This window comes from Taudactylus pleione, unplaced genomic scaffold (assembly GCF_031769625.1).
Source record: "Taudactylus pleione unplaced genomic scaffold, aTauple2 ptg000824l, whole genome shotgun sequence".
Lineage (NCBI taxonomy): Eukaryota > Metazoa > Chordata > Amphibia > Anura > Myobatrachidae > Taudactylus > Taudactylus pleione.
In genome coordinates this window covers 3,991,028-4,008,439 of record NW_028285226.1, presented here as the reverse complement: position 1 = coordinate 4,008,439, position 17,412 = coordinate 3,991,028, and the positions used below count along the sequence as shown (strand labels likewise).

Sequence of the window (17,412 nt, the reverse complement as noted above, 5' to 3'; positions counted from 1 at the left end):
AAGGCCCCCAAATTTACGTGCGACCCTCCCAAATGTTGGGAGGTATGAGGAATTGTCTACTGACCATTGTGGTTGGGGCTCACACAGTAAAAGAATTGGGGAATACATGGTGTAAACATGCGGATATTTTTAAGACCAGTCTAAAATGCATGTAGTCAGGAAGCCGGCAGGCAAAATGCCGACCGCCGGCTTCCCGACTGTCATATCCCGCCGAGGGACTAATGATAGACGACAAAATTCTGCCGCCTATCATTATCCCTACGTCGGGATCCTGACGCCCGGCACACCGAATGAAGGTAAGCCGGGCGGCGGTTGCGGACAGCCGCAGGGAGGGGGTTATGTTAGGGGCTCCTGGGGGGTATTTAGGATTAGACACCCCCCTGGGAGGGTTAGGGTCAGGCTAGGGGAAGGGTGGTTTAGGGTTAGGCAACCCCGGGGGTAGGTTAGGGTTAGTCACCCCACCGGGAGGGTTAGGTTTAGGGAGCGGGGAGGGGGGGTAGGTTTAGGCACTTACAGGGGGAGAATTAAAAAGCAATGGGAAAAAAGATCTAAGGCGATACAGATAAAATTATATTTAAATCGTGGAGTTCGTTGATATGGAGGTTTTTCCTTTTCTAGAGATGATCCACTCCGTGGAATACAATATGAAATTTAAACACAAACATAAAAGATCATATGTGAAGTAATGTCAAAACGTAAAACCACAACAAAATGAAATAGTCCTTTTGTGTTTCTGAAGAGGAAAAGGGTGATATCCGTTTTTTTCCAAAAGTTAATGTCAATCAAACAAATCAGGATAGATCCTCACCACCACAAATCATAGAGATGGGCGTACCATAAACTCACTTAATACGTGAATGGAAAATATACATAAAGGTATCTTTCAAAATACTTCACCGTGTGTCAAACGAAAGATTGAAGGATAAGCGTACCCCAACTCACGTAATAAGAAGTTGGGATCAGCATAGAAAGGTATCTTTTCCACAAAAAATGAAAAAACCATAGGTAAAGAAGACTTTTGATGAAAAATATAAAGATCCAAGGAGGATCGAAACGGCGTTGGTGGAGATCCAAGGAGGATCGAAACGGCGTTGGTGGAGAGATTTGTGGGCATTCTATGGATTACAAGAGAGACTTGGACTTATATTTTTGAGGTATATAGTAGATCCATTACGGGTTCAGTCCGGACCTTTTACCTGTAAGAGGAGATACTACTGTTAATACTTCTAATTTTCATCTTTACTTGTTCAAGGATTTTTTATTTTATTTTACATGTTTTTAATATTTGTATTTTTAATAAACCTTTTTTGAAGTGATACCTCATCCTCTATTTTAAATCAAAAGTCTTCTTTACCTATGGTTTTTTAATTTTTTGTGGAAAAGATACCTTTATATGCTGATCCCAACTTCTTATTACGTGAGTTGAGGTACGCTTATCCTTCAATCTTTCATTTGACACACGGTGAAGTATTTTGAAAGATACCTTTATGTATATTTCCCATTCACGTATTAAGTGAGTTTATGGTACGCCCATCTCTAAGATTTGTGGTGGTGAGGATCTATCCTGATCTGTTTGATTGACATTTACTTTTGGAAAAAAACGGATATTACCCTTTTTTTCTTCAGAAACACAAAAGGACTATTTCATTTTGTTGTGGTTTTACGTTTTGATATTACTTCACATATGGTCTTTTATGTTTGTGTTTAAATTTCATATTGTATTCCACGGAGTGGATCATCTCTAGAAAAGGAAAAACCTCCATATCAACGACCTCCATGATTTAAGTATAATTTTATCTGTATCGCCTTAGATCTTTTTTTCCCATTGCTTTTTAATTCTGTATGTTTTACTTGTCTGGGCAGGTATAGGATTGAGATTGAGCTGACAGTTACCGTTCGCCGGAGTTATACCTTTTTTTCAATTTTGTGATAATTATACAGGGGGAGGTTAGGCATTAGGGGGGGGGTTAGGCACCCATAAAGAAGGCTTAGGGGGGGGAGAGGGTTAGAAATAGTACAAATACTTACTCTTCTAGTGCCCTTTCTATAGTACAAATACTTACCCTCCTAGGGATCTTCTAGTGCCGGTCTTCAGGTATCGGGATTTGAACTCATACCGATTCTGTCTAAAATATACAATAAAAACATAGAGCCTGATTCATTAAGGATCGCTATTGCGATTCCAGCCTCATAATCGCGCGCAGGTCTGCTGTGAAAATATTCTAATGATTGCAGTCACAATGCCTTCACGCTGCCTGCATAGAGACGTCCACTGCCTCCTATTACTGCTAACTCACATCCGTAATACCTTGCAAACCTCCATAAAAATCGGTAATATCGAGTACCATCGGCCACTCATGCAGAATTACAGCAGCCCTGACTCTACTTAGATATTGCTAACCTCATTGCACGCAGTAAGTACTCAAGCTGCTTATGCCATCACACTGGCTAATTTATGCACGCCCATGCAACGGCGTTCAAATGGTCAGGCACGCCAGCATTTTTTTTCTGACCACCTCTCATCACCACCCCCAAACGCTCACTGCCTGTCAGTCACTCCGTGATCGCTCTCCGTGCTCTGGGTGATCGCATTGCGATCACAGTGGTGTCTTTGCACACTGCGATTCATGCGCAGTACGCAACAATCGGCCGTCTATGTACGCTTTAGCAGTTGCGATCCTTAATGAATCGGGCTCACAGAGAGAGCAGACTCGGTGGATCTGTAGGTTTTCTTCCATCAAAGTTTCAGTGATTTTGTGTTTTCTCTGTTATGTTTTGCTGTTATTGTCTGTATTGATCTCTCTCATTCCTCCATCTAGATCTGTGAAGCATCTCTGGGAGGAGCAGATAGCCTTGCAGGTAGTATACATTGCGTATATATTAATAATAATGTCTTTTTCAGGGTCCATAGGGATCCACAGGGATACCATGGGGGGGTGTGGTTGGAGAGATCCACGCACCAAACAGTTAAAGCTTTAGCTCCCAGGATGCCCCGGTCTTCCTCCACTTATACCTCGCCCCCAGCCACAGGCAGACAGTTTTTCATTTGGTGCCAGCAGGACCGGTCGCACCTTTAGACAGGAGGACTGCTTAGGCAGCCCCAAGATTTTTTATGAGGTTTTTTTGTTGTTTATCTGAGCAAGCAGCAAGGCGTCCTAATGGGTGCCTGTACTGCTGCTCCAGCTACCTCCGCCAGCACTGCAACACCGGTGAGTGGTCCGGTGATCACGGTGGGCGCCAGCGGGGCTCTGATTGCAGCTCCACTGGGGACCCAGGACTGCAGCCAGACAGATGAGGAAGAACAGGTAAGGCATGTTGTGCAGTCCTTACCTCCGGCGGTGGAGATCTGCCAGAGGACGCTGCAGTGGGGTGACTGCTTCATCCGCTCCCCCACTAGACCAAAGGGGCAGTTAAAAGCTGGCATCGGGGACCATGAAGAGGTCAGCGGCACCCGGCGGTTGGTGTAGCAGCGGGGAGGTAGGCTCTCCCCCGGCATCCTCTCCCCCAGCCCAGAGCACAATCCCTCACTTTGAGATTTCCCGCTTCTGAGCTGTTCCTCCTCCTCACCCTCTTCCCTATAGGCAGGGCCGGATTAAGGTCTGTGGGGGCCCCAGGGCAACAAACATGTGGGGGCCCCTATTACGTGCCCTTTATGCAGTGCACCCAGTAGTAGTGCCCCCAGGGTGTTGCCCCTTATGCAGTGCCCCCTATGCAATGCCCCCTGTAGTTATACCCCCAGTAGTAGTGTTCCCAATAGTAATGCCCCCTGTATAAATACCCCCAGTAGTAATACCCCTGTAGTTGTGCCCCCAGTAGTTATGCCCCCTGTGTGTGCCCAATAGTAATGCCCTCAGTAGTAATACCCCTGTAGTTGTGCCCCCTGTGGTAGTAGCACCAGTAGTAATGCCCCCCCCAAGTACTGTCCCATGTAGTAATGTCCCCCCCCGAGTAATGTCCCCTGTAGTAATGTCCCCCTCGAGTAATGCCCCCAGTAGAAATGCCCCCCGAGTAATGCACCCAGTAGCAATGTCCCCCCCGAGTAATGTCCCCTGTAGTAATGCCCCCAGTAGTCCCCCCCGAGTAATGTCCCCCACAGCAGTGGAAAAGCCGCTTGCGCTAAAAAGAGAAAAAAATAAAATCTTACTTACCTTAAGTCCCGCTCCCGCTGCCTTCTGATCCGCTCAGCTGGCGCTGCTCCTCTGCACTATGGGAGAGACGCATGACGTCTCTCCCATAGTTCACTGCCTGAGCCGGAAGCCGGAGCTCACGAGTGAGCTCTAGTCACCGGCTCTGGCTGCCGCTGCGGGGAGGGAGCCGGGCGCCCGCTGGTTACAATCTAAGCGGGCGTCTGGTGTCTCCGTGCGGCACTGGGGTTAGGTGTCCAGAGGAGGCGGAACTGGTTCCGTCTCCTCTGGTTCACTTTAACCCCGATGGCTGGGTGTGGGGGACCAGGGATGATCGCCCCTGTCGCCCCCCCTTTAATCCGGCCCTGCCTATAGGAGACACTCAGCAGCCAATTCTGAAGCTACAGGTCTCAGGAGATTTGGGTCCAGTCTTCCTGTATAACTCTGCCAGCCCTTTGAGGCTTGAGTAGTTGATTTAGTGCCCATTATAAGTAGATTTATTTATGTGCATTATACTGTCTTAAAACGTTCCGTCAGTTATATCTATCCCTGCTGCTCTTATTTAAACCCTCAACTACCAGGCGTGTAGGGGTTCATTATTACTTCACATTTACTTGTATTTGTGATAGGTGTCACTCTGCATTACTAGTCATACACTGATTATGTGCTGCTAGCTGGTTATTACTATGTCTTCTAAGGGTAAACAGGAGCCTGAGGCCCCTGTGCTGGTTACTTGCAGATCCTATTCAGCGGGCTTGTCCCCTTAGGATTTCATGCAGAATGGTCTGTGAGTTATTTGTTATGTACCACCTCCTCAGTCCACCATACCAGCCCCTGTCCAGGAGCCACCTTTGGTGTGCTCCTTATCATAGGTTATGACGCAGCTAGTGGACCTCTTATCAGCCCTCATGCTGCCTTCCACCATGGGGTACCCACAGCTATTACAGCCTACTATGTCAGTACCCCCTATGCATCCTCCTTGGATGGATGTTTATGTCCACTCAGTGCAGAATATGGCTCAATCATCTGCCGCCTATCAGCAAAAGGCGGACAGACAGCCACTAAAACACTTAGGCGGACTGTATCATCCTCTCAGTCCACCCCGCTTTCGGATTCTAATGCATCATCTGTGGAGGCAAATGATGCACAGGGTTCTCTCTCCGGGTCGCACTCGGGCAAGGAGAACCGTCATTCAACAGTGGATGTCCCTCCTTTAGTGAGGGCGGTTATATCGATCCTGAATGTAGAGGATGATGAGCCGGCCCCTAAGCCAAAAACCCAGATGTTTAAACGTCAAAAGGTGGTTAAGGCTGAATTCCCTCAATCAGAACAGCTCACTGAGCTCATGGGGGAAGCTTGGAGTACTCCTGGCAACGGTTCCAGGTCCCAAAAAGACTAGTGTCTTTTTACCCTCTTCCTAATAGTGAGTGTGCTAAGTCAGAAATCCCTCCTACTGTTGATTCGCATGTGGTACGCTTTGTCAGAAGTTCTACTCTGCTTTTACTTGTCTCAAGTCAGTCTGCTCGCTTTCTGGCGCTATCAGCAGGCCAGCTACAGTATGGCTGTGGCCTGTGTGGCTAAGGCTATCGAAGGATGGGCAGAGGCACTGGAAGAGAGCCTGCCATCAGACCCTACCAAGGTAAAACTGACCTACATCTTCCATATTTAGGAAGAAGCTGTCCCTAAGCCTAGGCTGTCCTCTTCTCTGTTCTTTAGCCCTCAGGGTAAGGCAAGTGAGCAGTCCTTTCCCAGGCAGTCTAGTTCTCACAAGACCACTAAGCCGCGATCCAAGCAGTCTTGGTTGGCTAGATGTCCAGCTTCCAAGTTTGACGACAAACTCTCCGCCTGATCTTGGCATCAAGCAACAACAGATGCTTGGGTCCGAGAAGTGATCTCTCAGGAGTACGCCCTCACCTTCCTCAGGTGTCCTCCCCAGCTATCGAGGCCCTGGCCCTCCAGGAAGCTAATCACTCCATGCTGCGTTCATGTGTGAAAATACCGGTTCCTTCGGCTCAGCGAGGAACTGGGTTTTTATTCCACTCTCTGTTTGATTCAGAAGCCGAATGCGTCTCACCAGCCTATTCAGAATCTCAAACCCCTCAACAGATTTATCCGAGTACCCAAGTTCCACATGGAAAATGTGTGATAAATTGTCCTGGCATTGGAGCCTGGGGATTTCATGGTTTCTCTCGACATTCAGGATGCATATCTGCATGTACCTATTACTCCAACCCACCAGCAGTTCCTACAGTTTGATGTTCTGCAGCAACATTACCAGTTTCGGGTGCTGCCCTTTGGTCTGTCAACAGCCCCTCAGTTATTTACCATAATAATGGAAGTTATGGTGGCCCACCTCAGGTGCCATGGAATCAGAATCCTGCCATACCTAGATGACCACTTAATCTTGGCACATTCACCAGTTGTGTTACAACGACATCTCCAGCTGACCGTTGACTGCCTGCAAACACACGGCTGGCTCATCAATTGGATAAAGTCCTACCTATCTCCGACGTAACGGATTGTACATCTTTGGGCATTCCTGGATTCCCGAATACAGAGGATCGTTCTGCCAGCGAACAAAATTTTTATACTACACTTGCGCAACTTGCTCCACAATCAGGGGGTATCCATTTACTTAGCAATGCAGGTCCTGGGGTCCATGGTATCTCCTTTGATATGGTAGAATATGCCCAGTTCCACTCCAGGCCCCTTCAACAACTGATTCTCTCCCGGTGGAACGGGCAGTATCATCTGATCTGCTCCCAGATGATCCTTATCTCTCCGGAGGTTCGGTTTTCCCTCTCATGGTGGCTACAGACGTCCAATCCGGACAAGAGTCGCCCCTTCTAGATTCCAAATTGGGGACTTCTCACTACAGATGCCAGCCTTCGCGGATGGGATGTGGTAATCGGTCATCATACCTTTCAGGGACGGTGGACAACCGAGGAAAGTCGCCTGCCCATAAACATTCTGGAGGGGCAAACAGTGTACAAAGCGCTCTCTCTGGCACAAGATCTGCTCCGGGACAGGCCAGTCTAAATTCAGTATAAAACCCGACTGTGGTAGCCTACCTCAACCATCAGGAAAGCATGCGAAGTTGGGCAGCCATGCGGGAAGAAGCACACATTCTGGTCTGGGCCGAATGTCATCTCCCGGCAATCTCGGCAGTGTTCATCCCCAGAGTGCTCAACTTTGAAGCGGACTGCCATCAGAACATACACGCCGGGGAGTGGGCTCTACATCTGGATGGCTTTCAACTCCTGGTGGACAATGGCGCCTGCCAGACATAGACCTGATGGCTTCACATCACAACCACAAGGTCCTCAGGTATGGGTCCAGGACCAGAGATCCCTCAGCTGCCTTCGTGGATGCTCTGGCAGTGAGGTGGAACTTAAATCTTGCATACCTCTTTCCTCCAATCTCCCTCCTCCCGAGAGTTCTCCAAAAGTTCAAGCAAGAAGTCGGAATGGTGATACTAATAGCCCCAGCCTTGCCCAGGCGACATTGGTTCATCGACCTACGAAGTCTCTCCATAGACACTCCATTCCCACTGCCTCTATGGCAGGATCTACTAGCACAGAGTCCTTGCCTGTACCCATACCTACCTCATCTGTCTTTCACGGCATGGCTCTTGAGAGACCCCTTTAAGAGCCCAGGGGGACCATACAGTTTTTAGGGTCTCCCGGGTGCTTGCCTTTCTGCAGGCTGGGTTAGCCCTCGACCTCCATCTGGCCTTCCTTTAGAGTTCAAGTTTCTGCTCTGTCAATCTGGTTCCAGTGAAGGATCACTCTCCTGTCTAATGTTAGAACATTCTTTCAAGGTGTTCTCCGCCTTCAACCTCCTTTTTATCCCTCCGGTGGCTCCGTGGGATTTGTCCTTGATTCTCCGGGCTGTACAGGCTCCTCCATTTGAACCTCTGGACTCAGTAGACCTCAAGTGGCTGACAGTGAAGACGCTCTTTCTCTTCGCTATCTCCTCTGTGAGCAGGGTATATAATTTGACAACGCTCTCCTGTCACTCCCCATTCTTGATCTTTCATCCGGACAGAGCTGTCTTCTGTACCAGGGCTGGTTATAACCCTAAAGTGGTATCCCGGTTCCATTTGAATTAATAGATTGTGGTTTCGACCTTCCAGTCCTCGGATTTTTCTGCAGGTGAAGCCTCCTTGGATGTGGTTCGTGCTTTTCGGATCTACTATTTCCTTTAGGTAATCAGATTCTGTATTGTATGGCAAATTTGTATTGTATGGCTTTCATAAGTGAGGCTGGCCAGCTAACAAACAGACTCTGGCTGGATAGCTCCGAATGACACTCTCTAAGGCCTACACACAAGCTAATCTTCCTGTTCCAAACAGGGTTACAGCACATTCTACTCGGTATGTGGGACCCTCGTGGGCAGTTCGATGTGGCGCTTCTGCTGAACAATTGTGCAAGGCAGCCACGTGGTCTTCCGTCCACACCTTTCTCAGGTTCTACACCTTCTTTCTGTTCAGGAGCGTCCCTGGCCTTAGGGGAAACTGCTATGGGACATCCCCATGGTATCCCTGTGGATCACCTATGGACCCTGAAGAAGAAATTGAGTTATGGTAGACTTATATTTGTTAACTCTATTTCTTCAAATATACAAATAGTTGATACCAGCGCTATATATAGTTTTTGTATATAAAAACTCAGATACGGATGTGTAGTCAATTAATATCACATTTAATACATTACAATATAATAAAATTTGTTATATGGAAAATAATAAAATCCACAAAATAAGTGCTGTATTAAAAATAGTTGCAGTCATATGTAATCGCTACTAGGGGAGGCTGGTTAATCCATATTCGATAAAGACACTAGCTGTGGGACAAATTGTTGGTTCTGTGTAACTAGGTACAGCAAATATTTACCAGGTGGCGTATTCTTAATCTCAGTCCAAAGAAATTATCATGTGTCCAAATCCTGTTGGTATTATCAGAGTATAGACTGGATGGGATCCACTTGTAGCTGTTATCCTGTGGAGTTGATGCAAATGTCCCAAAAGCAGGAAAATGTGTCAAAGTGTCCAAGATGAATGGATATAGATGTACCCCAAGGGTTGTAGCGATGGTGGAGAGGCTTAACGCGTTTCGCTGGTAAATCGATATCCAGCTTCTTCAGAAGTATACCTATTTCTTCAAAGTCCATAGGATCCACAGGACGCCCACAAGGGTTCATTAGGGCCTTACAGAGTACACAAACAGAAACTGGATGAACAAAACAAGAAAAAAATAATTACAGTACAGAACTTTTGGTGCCATTGTTGGGCATGGGGAAGAGATGATTGTATAAGTGAGGAAAGGAGAAGCACATGAGGGAAGAGGGTCCTGCTCGTTAGAGCTTACAATCTAAAGGGGAGTGGGAGACAGATGGGGGTGACACAGAGGGGAGAGACAGTGAGTAAGGAGCATGGAAGGTAGGATAGGATAAGAGCTGGAAAGCTTTGATAAAGGAGTGGGTCTTGAGAGCCTGTTTTAAACTTTGTATAGATGTGGAGTCTGATAAGGAAAGGGAGAGCAAGAGAGTTCCAGTGGTAGGGAGCAGCACAGGCAAAATCTTGCAGGAGGGAGTGGATGAAGTAATTAGTTGGTGAGCATTAATTTGTGGAGCGAAGTGGATGGGCGGGAGGGGATACAGTCAATATCCCGGCAAAGGGGATGCTGGCAATTAGAATACCGGCTCCGTAATCCAGACACCTGTCAGAATCCTGTTAGGAGGAGAGTTAGGGGTTAGGGATAGACACTAGGGGGAGGTTTAGGGTGCAGGGAGAGGGAGGTTAGGTTTAGGCACTAGGAGGGAGGTTAAGTTTAGGCATAGGGGAGGGAGGGTTAGGGGAAGCATTAGGATACCGACTGACAGGTGTTGGTATCCTAACCCTGTCGGGAGGAAAGTGTCGGGACTCTGACCACCGGCATCCCGTACCCAACCCGGGCAGGAGTGTGCAGGGAGATAAGGTCAGAGATGTAAATAGGAGAGGATTGGATATATATCTGGTAAACAAGGTATATATGGAAAGTGTGTTCATATTTAATTAATATATGTAATTCTAATTTCAAATTATTTCTCAGTAATGTCTTTAATGACACTGTTAAATTTTATTCACATATTAAATACCTATAATTCATGTACCCCAGTCTGTTCTCTGAGGTCTGTCTGTGATTGTCAGCTCTTGTGATAAGTCTTTTCTTTTAGGAATACCAGACAGAATTCCTCACTGAGTGGAGAAAGCTGAATCTAGATGTGGTCCTATGTCCCATGTTGGGCCCGGCCTTCAACATCGGTTATCCGGGGAGACTTTATGGTATTTCTATAAGTCACTGTGCTTCGTCACTAATTTATTTATATTATTATACAGGGTGTAACTGGAGATTTATGGGCCCCACAGCAACATTTATTACGAGCCCCTTTGTACATTTTGTCCGCTGGAAATGGTGTGGCTTAGGTTTAATAGAAAACCATTCTCAGCTGTGGGGTCCTTGTAGCTGCACCCCCTCTCACTACAGTAGGACCACCTTAGGTCCTCCGATGGGTGTCCTGCAGTGTATAATGACAGTGGCACATGCAACACTCACTAATCATTAGCAGCCAATACAGCAACATGAGATATAGAATGTGCATAATGTAATGATAATGATATAACTGGTTTACTTCATATAAGATATAAGAAGTTCTTATTGCAGAATAAAAGGGAGATCTCAGCATGTGCGCTATGGTACATAAGGATATATTTATTTCAGTACAGAGAAAAAATATATATTCAATGTTCATGACAAAAGAATTATCAGACTCAATTGTCTAATTTAATTCCATATGGCCAGTATACCCATAGAGCTTTCTATGCTACCAATCTAATGTGCCCCATATGGCCAGTATACTCATAGAGCTTTGTATGCCACCAATCTAATGTGCCCCATATGGCCAGTATACCCATAGAGCTTTGTATGCCACCAACTGAAATGTGCCCCTTATGGCCAGTATACTCATAGAGCTTTGTATGCCACCAACCCAAATGTGCCCCTTATGGCCAGTATACTCATAGAGCTTTGTATGTCACCAACCTAATGTGCCCCGTATGGCCAGTAGACCCAAAGAGCTTTGTATGTCACCAACCTAATGAGCCCAATATGGCCAGTATACCCATAGAGCTTTGTATGTCACCAACCTAATGTGCCCCATATGGCCAGTATACCCATAGAGCTTTGTATGCCACCAACCCAAATGTGCCCCTTATGGCCAGTATACTTATAGAGCTTTGTATGTCACCAACCTAATGTGCCCCGTATGGCCAGTATACCCATATAGCTTTGTATGTCACCAACCTAATGTGCCCAATATGGCCAGTATACCCATAGAGCTTTGTATGTCACCAACCTAATGTCCCCCATATGGCCAGTATACCCATAGAGCTTTGTATGTCACCAACCTAATGTGCCCCATATGGCCAGTATACCCATAGAGCTTTGTATGCCACCAACCTAATGTGCCCCTTATGGCCAGTATACCCATAGAGCTTTGTATGTCACCAACCTAATGTGCCCCATATGGCCAGTATACCCATAGAGCTTTGTATGCCACCAACCTAATGTGCCCCATATGGCCAGTATACTCATAGATCTTTGTATGCCACCAACCTAATGTGCCCCATATGGCCAGTATACCCATAGAGCTTTGTATGTCACCAACCTAATGTGCCCCTTATGGCCAGTATACCCATAGAGCTTTGTATTGCATCAACCTAATGTGCCCTGTGTGGCCACTATACCGATATAGATCTTTGTATGCCACCAACCTAATGTGCCCCGTATGGCCAGTATACCTATAGAGCTTTGTATGCCACCAACCTAATGTGCCCCTTATGGCCAGTATACCCATAGAGCTTTGTATGCACCAACATAATGTGCCCTGTATAACCACTATACCGATATAGATCTTTGTATGTTACCAACCTAATGTGCCTCTAATGGCCAATATACCCATAGAGCATTGTATTCCATCAATCTAATGTGCCCCATATGGCCAGTATACCCATAGAGCTTTGTAATCCATCAACCTAATGTGCCCTGTATGGCCACTATACCGATATATATCTTTGTATGCCACCAACCTAATGTGTCCCGTATGGCCAGTATACCCATAGAGCTTTGTATGCCACCAACCTAATGTGCCTCTAATGGCCAGTATACCCATAGAGCTTTGTATTCCATCAACCTAATGTGCCCTGTATGGCCACTATACCGATATATATCTTTGTATGCCACCAACCTAATGTGCCCCTTATGGCCAGTATACCCATAGAGCTTTGTATGCCACCAACCTAATGTGCCCCTTATGGCCAGTATACCCATAGAGCTTTGTATGCACCAACATAATGTGCCCTGTATAGCCACTATACCGATATAGATCTTTGTATGTTACCAACCTAATGTGCCTCTAATGGCCAATATACCCATAGAGCATTGTATTCCATCAATCTAATGTGCCCCATATGGCCAGTATACCCATAGAGCTTTGTATTCCATCAACCTAATGTGCCCTGTATGGCCACTATACCGATATATATCTTTGTATGCCACCAACCTAATGTGCCCCTTATGGCCAGTATACCCATAGAGCTTTGTATGCCACCAACCTAATGTGCCTCTTATCGCCAATACACCCATAGAGCATTGTATTCCATCAATCTAATGTGCCCCGTATGGTCAGTATACCCATAGGCAACCAACCAAACATGCCTCATATAGTCATACTCATAGAGCTTCGTATACCAAAAGTATATGGCAGTGGTTCCCAAACTCTGCCATTACAGTCCAGGTTTTAAAGAATATCCATACTTGAGCACAGATGACTTAATTAGTACCTCAGTCAATTTGATTTAACCATCTGGATTTCGGTATGGCTATCCATAAAACCTGGACTGTAAATGGCGGAGTTTGTGAAACTTTGGTATATGGAATAGTTTTAAGCACTGTAATTATGGGGATCAAATCCAAGACACAAATACAGTATACCACAAGCCACAGACACTGATCAAAGATCCATCCTCATTTATGATTTATACTACAAAATGTTACGTATAGAAGCACACATCAAAGTACACTGAGCAGGGCTGTAACTAAGGTAGTGTGGCTTGTGCCATGGCACAGGGCACCACAGGTTAGGGGGCGCTGTTTGGGCCTGTCAAATTTCTGTTTATTATCATTCTTGCTTGTAGCTTCCTCTTATTTCATCCCCAGCATCTCCTGGTCTCTTCTATCACTTCCCTGGCCCTTCCCCATGAAGCCATGGCCCTTTTTTGGGTGCATTATGTCCCTATTTGAAAAATGAGGGGGCGCCAATGCTCTTTCTGGCACAGGGCACCAAAAAGTCTAGTTACGGCTCTGGCACTGAGTGATTGGTCTGTAATGAGCAGGTGTTTGGGGACAGTACATATACAGAGCATTGGTTTTATACAAAGGAGAAATGCTCAGTAATATTGTAACCTCATTTTGTACACAATGGCAATTAGTGTGCAACAGTGACAAAATAAGACGTATGATGTGAAGCTCACAGGGGATACAGTTAATATCCTAGCAAAGGGGATGCCAGTGCTTAAAATACCGGTGCCGGCATGCCGACACCGGTCAAGGTCCTGGCGCTGGAATCCCGACCACCAGCATTCCGAAGGTGAGTAGCGGGGTTAGGGGGAGGGTTAGGGGTTAAAGTTAGGCACTTGGGGGAGGATTAGGGTTAGGCACATGATGTCACAAAACCCTTCCTAAATGATTTATTATTAACATGTATGTAAATAGCACCAGCATAGTCCACAGCGCTGTTCAATTATGAAGCAATACAGCTATAAGTTTGGGTTTGGGTATTAGACAAACAAAGCGATAAGAGGGCGCCACTTAGAAGCTTACATAAGTCACCAATCTCTCTTATGTCTCTCAGCTCCCATTGCCTGCACAATGCTGTACAATGTATTAACTTATCCGGCTGGAGTCGTTCCTGTCGGTTCCGTCACTGCGGAGGATGAGGAAGAGCTAAAAAATTACAAAGGTTACTGTAATGATCCCTGGGACAAACTGTATAAGAAGGTAATTATTATAGTGGTTTTTAAGATATAGGTGAGGTTTATTTGTGCTATCTCTCATAGGGCTCTATTTATTATCATTATTTTTACTAAAATAGAGTGAAAAAGGGTGTTTTCACACCCTTTTCACATTATTTTAGTTTCACCTAAAGTTACTAAATGGCAATTGGAGTAGAATTAGTAAAATTCCCTGTGAGATTGGGCTCTATTTACTACAATCCGCATATTAAATGCGGATTGTAGTGTGATATTACCGAGTGAATTCGTACTACTATAAATCCCTTGCAGGGACAGAGCTTGTGATAAAGCTCTGTACCTGCGGATCCCATCCGCACTCTAGTCGCGGTATTTTCGGAAAAAATACAGTGACTAAGAGCCCGCGCATGCGCCAACCCACCGTCGCTGCTACCCCCCACCAACGCTAAGCCCCGCCCCCCACGATCGCGGACCCCCGCGACCACCCCTCCCCCACCGCGACTCCACCCCTCCCTTCATTACACTTACCTACATCCTCCTGGCCTCTGGTGATCTTCTCCGGGCTTCCCGATCAGGTGATCTCCCATACTGCACTGGGGCCCGATCACCTGATGACCGGGCAGCAGTGCACTGTGGGAGACCAGCTGACCGGAGAGGAGCCATCACCGGAGGCCCGATCACCGGTCCCTGGATTCAGGTAAGTAAAAAAAAAATGTTTCATTTTTTTTTTAATTTTTTTTACAGCAATCAGCTTGCGGTCTATTTAGACCACATAGCTGATTACTGGTACCGGCTCCCGCCTCTGCTCTCCCCGTTAGAGCAGAGCAGGAGGCCGGTAACCGGGGGAGACCCTGGATAACGCCACCTCCAGGTGGCGTTATTATCACAGGGCTTCCCCCGGTAGTTTTTTACAATTTATTTTTAGTAACTATGGTCGGATCACATTTCCCATTACAATTATGGGAAATGCGATCTGCTTTACTAAAAATAAGTGATAATTAGGGGTTGGAGTAGAATTTTACTAATTCTACTCCAATTGCCCTGTAATAACTACAAGTGAAACTAAAATAATGTGAAAAGGGTGTGAAAACACCCTTTTTTACTTTATTTTAGTAAAAATAATGTTAATAAATAGAGCCCATTGCCTGAATTTGCAATACGAATTCAGTCGGTAATATCACACTACAATCTGCATTCAAAATGCGGATTCTATTAAATAGAGCCCATAATACTATTGTTATAAAGTGTTTAATCTCCAGGATTGTGTTTATTTATATATATATGAGTACAAAGCCTGGACAGGTGTCTAAACATTGCTGGGGCTCAGTGGTTATGTGCCATGTCTCTCTTCCTCCCCCTACTGTTTACTCTGTGTAACTGCTTCTCTATCACTATCTCTGCAGGCTGTGGAAGGAGGGGTGGGTCTACCGCTGTCTGTTCAGTGTGTGGCGCTTACCCACCAGGATGAGCTCTGCCTGCGTCTCATGAAAGAAGTCGAGACCCTCAGCGGCCATCCCAAAAGAGGCGATAAGCCCCTGCCTAGCTCTTGGGCAACTCATTAGAGATGACTATAAACATATATTATTAGTTGTTATTTCATTAGAGAAACCTATATCGCTACTCTTTATTATTTTGTTATCTGTAGAGGGTTACTAGTCGTTGACTGATCCTCTTCATGGACAGCAGCAAGTGACAGCCATAGGTAGACTGAGCAATGTGGATTCTTATAGCAAAGCAGTTATTTTCATCTGTATCGTGTGTAATATAACTATGAATGTTCAGCTATAATAAACATATTTACGTTAGAAAGATTTCAAATACAATGGAGTGAATATGTGTTTAACTGACATTGCAACGTTCTTTGGGCCTGATTCAGAGCTGGACGCAATTAGTGCTCGCTCGTCCTGAAAATAGGGGTGGCTATTCAAATGAACCGTTCGCTGTTGTGTTCTGTTCACGCCTCTAGGTCTGAACGAGCGAACAAAACTTGCGGTCGTTTTTTGGGAAACTACGCCCCCTGGCCGCTCGCATCCTACGTCATGTCCGCTATTTATTAGATTAATCGACTACATCGAACAGGGTATGAACTGCTCGCTATTCTTGTGGTCGGTTTTTGCTACCACAATTTTGCTAGCAGTTCTGGCTATAAAATAACCCAGTGACGTGGTTAATGACGCTGCTGTTTTAATTATGCACACCCATAAAACGCCCGTTTTGACCATTAAGCACGCCTGCGTTCTGATTTACACTCCCCGTTTTCAAGCACCTTCCCCTGTTACCACCCACAAACGCCTCATTCTGTCACTCAAATTAGCAGGCATTCGCTATTTTGTGAGCACATGAATTTCGACCGCACTGACTGGTTCGCGCATGCGTATAACGATCCGTACGCATGCGCAGTTGGCCAAACATCACTCGGAGCGAACGAGCTGCCGCTTAGGAGTGGCTCTGAATCAGAACATTTGGGGGCCCCTATCAGGGCCGGATTAACAGTGGGGCGGGTGGAGCTACAGCTCCAGGCCTACCATTGAAACTAGTCACACAGGATACACTGACTGCAGTACAGACAGGAAAAAAGTTTTTTTTCCTGTCACCACCGACAGCCGAGCTCACTGCCCAGCTCACTCACCTCCTGGCCGCACAAAGCTGAGCCCATCGTAACCCCACACCCCCCCTCTCAGCTGGTTGACCTAAACCCCGCCCATCACTGGCCATTGAAGCTCCGCCCCTACGTGCCTTAAGCTCTGCCTCCTGAGCTCTCCTACTGCAAAGCTGTGTCCTGTGACTCACCAGACCAATCGCCTAGTTCAGGATGGAAGGCACTGCAGCCCAGCATGTCACTTAAGGTTAACAGGTCAGTGTAAAGTTTGGCCTCTGTGTATTATTTATGTATGTTTTGTGTATATGTATGTATCTATATATTTATTTACATATATATATATATGTGTGTGTGAAATTAGGTGGATACAGGAGCATATATTATACATATATATTATTTATAATATGTGTATATATATATATATATACACACATATCATATGTGTGTGTGTGTGTGTGTATATAGAGAGAGAGAGAGAGAGAGAGAGAGATCACACACACAGTGGTAAATAGGGAGGGTACAGGAGCTTGAGACACACTTATGGCGACTAAAGCGGGTGTGGTATGATATGTCGACATTCATCATGTAGACTGTGATGGAATAGCGACATATCATCCCTGT

At 45.9% G+C, this 17,412-nt stretch overlaps 1 long non-coding RNA gene and 1 pseudogene across 1 annotated transcript in view; one reads left to right on the top strand and one right to left on the bottom strand.

Annotated features, from left to right (window-relative positions):
* The window catches only part of LOC148474669 (fatty-acid amide hydrolase 1-like), a 54,215-nt pseudogene extending 38,270 nt beyond the window's left edge, over positions 1-15,945 (top strand).
* The window catches only part of LOC148474668 (uncharacterized), a 41,575-nt gene continuing 32,993 nt past the window's right edge, over positions 8,831-17,412 (bottom strand). Inside the window, exon 3 of the long non-coding RNA XR_015872863.1 lies at positions 8,831-9,354. This is a non-coding gene — a long non-coding RNA (uncharacterized LOC148474668). The remainder of the gene's footprint in view (positions 9,355-17,412) is intronic.